Source organism: Pongo abelii, chromosome 7 (genome assembly GCF_028885655.2).
Source record: "Pongo abelii isolate AG06213 chromosome 7, NHGRI_mPonAbe1-v2.0_pri, whole genome shotgun sequence".
Classification (NCBI taxonomy): Eukaryota; Metazoa; Chordata; class Mammalia; order Primates; family Hominidae; genus Pongo; species Pongo abelii.
In genome coordinates, this window is record NC_071992.2 from 125,761,486 (window position 1) to 125,769,411 (window position 7,926).

Genomic DNA, 7,926 nt, shown 5'->3' on the forward strand with positions numbered 1-7,926 from the left:
TAGCTGGATGTCCAGATGCACATTTAAGAATGGTAAGAATTTTATGTGATTAACACAGCTAAGATACTAAATCTGTTCTTTTTGTACTTCTTTATGAAAAGTGATCATAAGTGAGTTAAGTTCAAGATGATTGATAAGTTTTCTGGACAAACTTCAGTAATGATTAGTGGTGACGGCTGAATAATAGATGCTGGATTTAAAAGTTTTGGTTTCAAAAATGTGGCATAAAGATAAGAAATATCAGACTGGGAAATGCTGTGAGGAAATTATATAATGGGCTTATTAAACATCTGTACATAAGTTTAATATAATTGTATAAACATTATCAATCTAGCTCAGGGTGTTTGATATTGGTCTTGTTGGAAACTGAAAAATAAGCCTCTGTCTGGAACATTGTTTCAAAAGTCTTTGGCTGAACCTCATGCCACAGCTACTTCCCTTCAAAAAGAAGTAGCAGAGAACATTCTAGTTGTTAGAGAATAATCACTGGAGTCCCCACAAAACCTTTCCAACTTAGGGTAGAGGGTAGAGAGGACTATCTATTCTTTTCCCATTCTGTCATTTTTCTTCCTCTGCTTTCTACATAAACCCAAAGAATGGCTCTGGCTCTGGCTCTGGGATTTTATGCTTTTCCCCATGAATAAAGTTTCCTTTTGCCTGTTTTGAAGAGGGAGGAAAGTGACTTCTCTACTGTTAATTAGAAAAGCAAGGTTGCCTAGGTAACAGATCTTCCATAAACAGATCAAGAGAAAGATTTCTAAAGAGCTAGAATTCACATGGTGGCACAAAAATTACAAAAGCTCTTTAATGCTCAAGGATAGTTTGCGGTTTTGGCGTAGTAATAGTTAAAAACTCAGAATTAGACAGGCTGAGTTTTATTCTGAATTTCTAATTACCGACCGGGTTACTTAAGACAGTCTCTTAACTTTCCTCATTTGTAAAGAGGAAATTGTAATAATTGTAGTGAACAATAAGTGAAGTGGCATGTGTAAAACACTTAAAAAATACCTAACATTTAATATACATGAAAACGTGTTAGACTTATTTTTGCTTTTCATAATTTAATGCATGGAGGAAAACAGATAAATGTATATCAATTTCTGTAACATAATAATTAGACAATGCATACCCCTTCTTAAGTGGGTAGCTGTAAATCAGCATCATCTGATTCATGCCACCAATCCTAGCTCTTTTTGCACTTATTCATTCACTAATGTTCTATGGCATTTAACAAATACTTTTTGTGCACTCACTATGAGTTAGGAACTGTGTTACATACTTGAGATAAATCTATAAAATATCAAACAGTTCCAGTCCCTCAATAACCTTAAATTCTAGTAATATACACTGCTTTGTGTTGTTGTTATTTTATTTTTTATGCAAATGCAGTAATTATTATATTTAAGGTTTCTCAGGGGCAAGGGCCATATATAAAAATTCTTCATAATCCTCACAATTATATGCATTAAACATTTCTTGACAATTTGTTATGGATAATAAATATTCTACAAACATATAAATAGTAATGGAAATAATGGCTCATTATTTGAGGAGGCATAATTTTTCTTATTTAAAATTATATGAAAACTGTCCAAAGTATCTATTGTAATAAAAGTCAGAGAGAAAGCAATACTATGGGACTAAAAAATTACGAAATGAAGAGTTTTTAGAAAAGAAATAGAAATTGACAACCATTAAATATTATTAATTCAATGAATCAAGAAATTGTAGGAGTAAAGTGATAAAAATTTCCAAGCTGTACTTCAAATAGGTTAAAAACAAATATTTGTCAATTCGTCCTACAAGCACATCACTCAAATATACAAGCTAGTAATGTCTGCAAATTCTCTTTCCATGCTGATTATAAAACTGAAGAATACATAATTTTTAAAGTCAATATTTTTATTCTTGTAAGTCATTAACTGGAAAAAATGCCTTTTTTTTTTTCTTTCTCTCTGTACCTAATTCTGTAGTGAGGTCACTGAGGAAGAGCCCGTTTCAGCACCATGGACAAAGCATCCCCTGACAGCCTTACTCTTGGGAGAGACAGGAAATGTTCCCCTTTGATTAAAATTTAAAAATAACTTTATTATAGCCACCTTCCATTTTAATATGTTTTAAGAACCAGATGGATACTAAAGAATGTTCATATAGATAATATAAAGTTTACACTTTCAAACTCCTTCTCTCTTGTGGAAAAACATAATGGCCCTTTAAAAGACATGCATCAATGTGGTGAATACATTTAAGTGTCATTAGGTTTAATGGCTCCTACTCACTTAGACTATCATTCCATACCATTTAAAGTTAATTTGGTGTGTATTAATGGTGCAAAATTGATGAAATTATGAATTGAGTTTCCCCAGGCACAAGTTAAATCAAGAAAGAAGGAAGAGAACTGGTTAATATTACCTTCCACCCATTCTTCATTTATACTACAAAAGACATCAGTTCTGCCCTTGGGAAGAAAATTCTCACAGTTAGTAAGTAGAACCTAAATTGATTTTTAAGGTTTTCAGTCAGGAAACTGTCTTTAGTTGGGTCACCAAAGGTTCACAGTTTTCTTTAGGGAATAAGAAAATATGTACTCTTCTGAGATTAAATTCATATTTCATTCCTTATTTTCAGAGAAATAGATAATTTCTTACTTCTTTCTCTTTCTGTATTCAACTTGCACATCTTTACATAGAAGGTCATTTGGAATATTCTTATTTTGTAATCTCTCTCACATCCCACCATTTTCAGATAAAATAATGAGGTTTGGTTAATTTAAAAGCTGAATTAAATATTATGATAATAAATACCATTACTATTAATGCAAAAAACTGAAAAATCTAAGGTTCTGGTCCCAAGAACATTTGATATGGTAAAACTTCAGTTCACAGTTTCAAGAAGACTGAACTCTAATTTTGAACTATGGCTTACCATAAGAAATAGAAAAATATTCACTTTATGTTTTAAATAAGAAGCAAAAGAAAGGTATATACTCACTACTTGTTACAGTTCATTTAATACTGATGAATATCTAAGGGAACACATAACTTTCTAGTGACTCGTTTGCTTCTCTGTCAAGTAAAAATTATTTCCAAACTAAAAAGGAAAAAATAAAACTTGGCAAAAGAGAATAAAGCTCAGGTCAAGTCATGTCACTAGCTTCTCTTAAGACATTTAACAAGTTATGAACTGAGCTTTACAATCTCATCTCATACAAATAGAATTATGGCACCACTGTTAATGTCTATGAAGAACCCTGAGCATGAGATTCCAAGATATTAGAAATATAGAAGCCAAGTATATAGTTCTGATTTTCAAAAGCCAGAGAGAAGGGAAAGCCTGTAAAACACTGATTGACGAGGCTGAAATGAAATATTGGGCAATATTTTGGCACAAGTTAATAAAATGTTGGTTTCTGGGTGCTTAGAAAAGAAAAAAGTGACAGAGATCGTGTGGGCTTCTAAGAATTACTTGGACCAAGTCTAGACTATTTTTCTTATTACAGATAGGGTTAGAACTGGCAGAGCATATGGACTTTGATGAGGCATCTGGCAAAATGTCACATGGTATTATTATAGAGAATTTTTGGTTGGGTGACAGTAGAGATACAGTAGAGGTAATTAGGTGAGTTCACATCTACTCTCAATATAAGGATAAATGGATCTTCCCAATAATTAAATGGACTGCTCTAACAATAGAAGTATTCATTCTAACCACATTTTGACAATTCACAAGACCATATAGGAAAAATAATCTAGAGGTAAATTTTTAATTTAATATTTTCTCTACTTACTCTGTATAGCTAGGCTTCTCCTCATCATCATGTCCTGGAGCACCTCCCAAGGTTGTGTCATTGTACAGTGTTTCCTGATACATCAGGTGGTACACAGATAACTTTGGGTGGTTCATGGATGTCTTTTGTAAAGCCATAATATATATTTATTTGTACATATTAGGAGAAATGTAACTAACACATGAAACATGTTATTTCATAAGTGGGCATTATTCCTTTGATAAAGTCTGAGTAAAAAATAATGTGTTAAGTAAGAATAAGTAAATAGTAGTATGATTCATATTCAGAGATGATAAAAATTATGAAGTATACTAGAAAAACTGAAGTTCTGGAAATACTGCCTTCTCCCATGCAAAAGAACATTTCTTTCATCAGAAGTGTGTACACAGGAACCTTTCTTTCCTTTGCCAGCACCTGCTGTCAATCTACAAGACCACAGAAGCTTTAGCTCCCTGTTTTCTTTGGGGATACATTTAAGTATTCTGGGACTTCTGCCATTGGTGGCCAACCCCAAAGAAAAAAACACCCTGATGTTGGTGAGGGTGGCTCTGAACATCCACAAAAGACTTTTCAGATATTTCAAATAACTTAATTTACTTTCCTAATTTCTTTCAATGAGAGATCTTTATGAACATCAGTTTTGTTCTTTTTTTTTCTCTATCCTATCATGTCTGCTTGGTGATATCTCTGGATTCTGTCACCTGAACCACAGAAAACATCCTGCTAAGAAGAAGGATGTAGACTCAAAACCTCAGTATTTTTACACGGACAAAAAAAAAAAAAAAAGAGAGAGAAGAAAATAAAAACACCAGCTGTTATTTTCACACAAGTACTATTTAAATAAAACACTTTCTCTTTGTTTTCCAAAATTTTAAATAAACAGAAATTGACTAAAATGAAATTAATACCTATTGCTAAGATGCTATTTGATACTCCAGCATGATTAGTTACATCTTAACGGTGTGTATGGTCTTTTAAATATCAATAAAGTTACATGCAGGTGTTAGTTTGTACCACAAGTATTTTAAGTATGTATTACATACTTAAAATAGCATATATAGTAAAAGGAAATATTTTGTATACATTCAGATTTAGAAAAATGGCCAGTGTTGGAATTTGATGTACTTACAAAATGACTGTAAAAAAGGTTTCTTTATTTTGAAATTATTATAGACTCACAGGAAGTTGTAAAGATAGTACAGAGAGATCCCATGCACCCTTCACCCAGTTTTCCCCAGCGGTTATATCATATAACTACAGTATCATGTCAAAGCCAGGAAACTGACATTGGTGCAATGCCTGTTTACAGCTCTATGATTTTTTAAAATTTTCTTTAATTAATTAATTAATTAATTTTTGAGACAAGGTTTTGATCTGTGACCCAAGCTGGAGGGCAGTGGTGCTATCACAGCTACCTGCACCCTGGGCTCAAGCAATCCTCCTGCCTCAGCCTCCTCAGTAGCTGGAACTACAGGCACCTACTGCCATGTCCACCTATTTTTTTTTTTAATATTTTGTATTTTTAGTGGAGATGGGGTCCCACCATGTTGTCCAGGCTGGTCTCAAACTACTGGACTCAAGCAACCCATCCTTCTCAGGCTCCCAAAGTGCTGGGATTACAGGCACGAGCCACCATGCCAGGCCTGTTATTTTATCTTATATGTAGATTTGTGTAACCGCAATAATCAAGATACATAGCTATGCCATCCTCACAAAGATCTCTTTCATGCTACACTTTTAGTGTCACATACTTCTCACCCTCATCCCATCTCCAAACCTTGTCAACCACTAGTTTGTAGTATTACTCTTTTGTGCTTATCTTTTACCTACTGTTACTACAATATGAAAAAAAAAAAAACCAAAAACACATGACTATTAGAGACGGCTGGTTCTAAGTGCGCCACTGGCTAAATTACTCACTTACTCTCTGCAAGCCTCAGTAGATCATCTGTAAAAATAAAGTTTTGGACCCATTTTTTGTTTTTTTGTTCAGTGCATCAGCATTTAAGAATGCATACAATTACTTAGTTTCAATTATGATATCACCTTAAAGACTATTAAATAAAAATCAAGTGAATGAAATATTATTTAAATATGTACAGATCATTATGAATTGAACAGCGTATTTTAAATATATCCTGCATTAAAATAGTGCTATTGTAAAATAAATTAAGCAATCAAAATCTACACTATGATAATGTATTGCTGCTCTAAAATCTGAAGCGTATAAAAAAATGATTTCACTTGGGCTCATCTCTCAGAGACAGGTGCTACTGCTCTCCAAAATGTACAAGTGGAGAAAACTTGGCATACAGAAAGCTGACTCCTTTTGCCCCAAGGGCGCCCTATGGGGAGGAAAAGACAAACATTCCTAAAATGTGCCTACTGAAGAATCTGATCTGGCAGAAACTTTAAGTTGAAGATTCTGATCTATAGGGTTCAAATGTGGCCCTTTTCTGAGAAGAGATATCCAGATGTTACAGCTGCCCTTTGCTTCTGCTGCAGAGGCTCTGGGATCAGGGCCAGAGGTGGCAAGAGGAACCTAGCAGTAGAGTCTCCTGTTTTCCTTGATAGCACTACCTGCTGGACACTGGGGAAGACAAAAGCAACGATTTTCCCCAGTAGCTTCTTTAATTTAAAAAGCTTTCAGAATCTCTTTCCACATACTAAATTAAGCTTACAGATATCTTTTACTGTACAATTTACCTCTATTTTAAATCCAAACCTGTTGATACCACCCACCATGAGGTGGTTTTGAGCTCATCAACGTAGCCCTTCAACAGCACATTAATGGAAAATGGGTCATCCTTTCTCACCTGGAATAGTCTTTACGAAAGTTTCTCCAGGAAGCAGAAACTTGAAAAGTGTTCTCTGGGGACTTGGGACTGTCTCCCTCTTTGGAGAGCTCAATGGAGGCTTCCTGGAGAAGACCTATTCTTAATGAACCTTCCTTATCAAAAGCCACCATTTCCAAACCCACTCCTGAGAACAACCAGTAAAGGGAGATTCAAAACCGACGGCCTATACATTGGCCTGGCCAATCTTGCTCGTTGCAACAAGGAGTCTAGCCCGACCATCTCAACAACAAATCAAACCAATCAAACAGGAGTGCCTTTCCCTTGGCCTCCATGTGCTGAGAGTGCCCTTGATTCCCCATTTTCCACGACCTTCTTCTGTGCATCGCCGAGCACCCTGGATACCTCCCGCATTGGAAAGGGTGGTCCTGGGGTCCGGAGCGCTCCATCACTGCCCTCATTGGACCGAAGACCATCAGTCGCCCTCCCGCGTCCGCGGGCACTGACAGCAGAGCCCGCATAAGCGCCCCGGTCTTACCCTTTCTCGACCAGAAGGGTCCCATCGCGCTGTCCAGAAGGAGGCACCTACGTGCGCCCGGGAGACCGGGCCCCGGCTGGGCCGGGTGCCGGTGCGGACGGGACCCCGCGTCGCTGCTGGTTTGCGCTCAGGCCCGGGGAGCCGGGCCCGGCCCGCTCCGCCCGCCTTAGCCCGCCTCGGACACGTGGTGCCGCGGAATCCCTTGCGCTCCGGTGCCCTTGGCCCCTCGGCCTCTGCAGCCAGCCCGGCGGCTGCTGGGGCTGAGGACGAAATGGAGAGAAGGGCGGGGGACCAAAGGGCAGGCACCGCTGGGTGGGGCGCAGCGGCGTGAGCTCGGTGAGGGCCGCGTGCCGGGGGCGCCAGGATTCTGCTTCCTGGGCTCGCTGCCTGAAGGACCGGTTCCTGTTGCCAGGGCCCTGGCAGATTATGCTGCAAGATCTGTTTCTTGAAGAAGCCGCTCTCAGCGGGGGTGGCGCGCTGCAGAGCCTCTGGGCTCCTGCCAGATGAGGGAGCCCCAGCGGAGGCCGGGAGGGCTTGCGTTGCACAATGTGGCGCGGATCACCGGGGGCGGCTGAGGGCCTGGGACCCCAGTCTCCCTCGAAGTCTTTACTCACCCTCCTGATAAGGAGCACCCTTGTCCTCACGCTGGAGAGGAAGAGCCCTGAACACTGACTTCAGCGTGAACCTAAGGTGCCCTTTAGGACAGTCTCCCTCGGAAAATTTATCTCGCAACCACAGCCTGCCTGTCTGGGGACAGCTAAGGAGGTGCGGCTCAAAACTAGGGGGCGAAGACTTACCTGCAGCTT

General features: G+C 38.5%; 1 protein-coding gene across 2 annotated transcripts in view; it reads right to left on the minus strand.

Annotated features, from left to right (window-relative positions):
- The window catches only part of SYBU (syntabulin), a 116,790-nt gene extending 109,255 nt beyond the window's left edge, over positions 1-7,535 (minus strand). For both annotated transcript variants that reach the window (XM_063726789.1, XM_024251297.3), the window contains exon 1: positions 7,121-7,535. The gene's annotated coding sequence lies outside the window, so the exon portion shown is untranslated. The remainder of the gene's footprint in view (positions 1-7,120) is intronic.
- Positions 7,536-7,926: the final 391 nt, after the last annotated feature.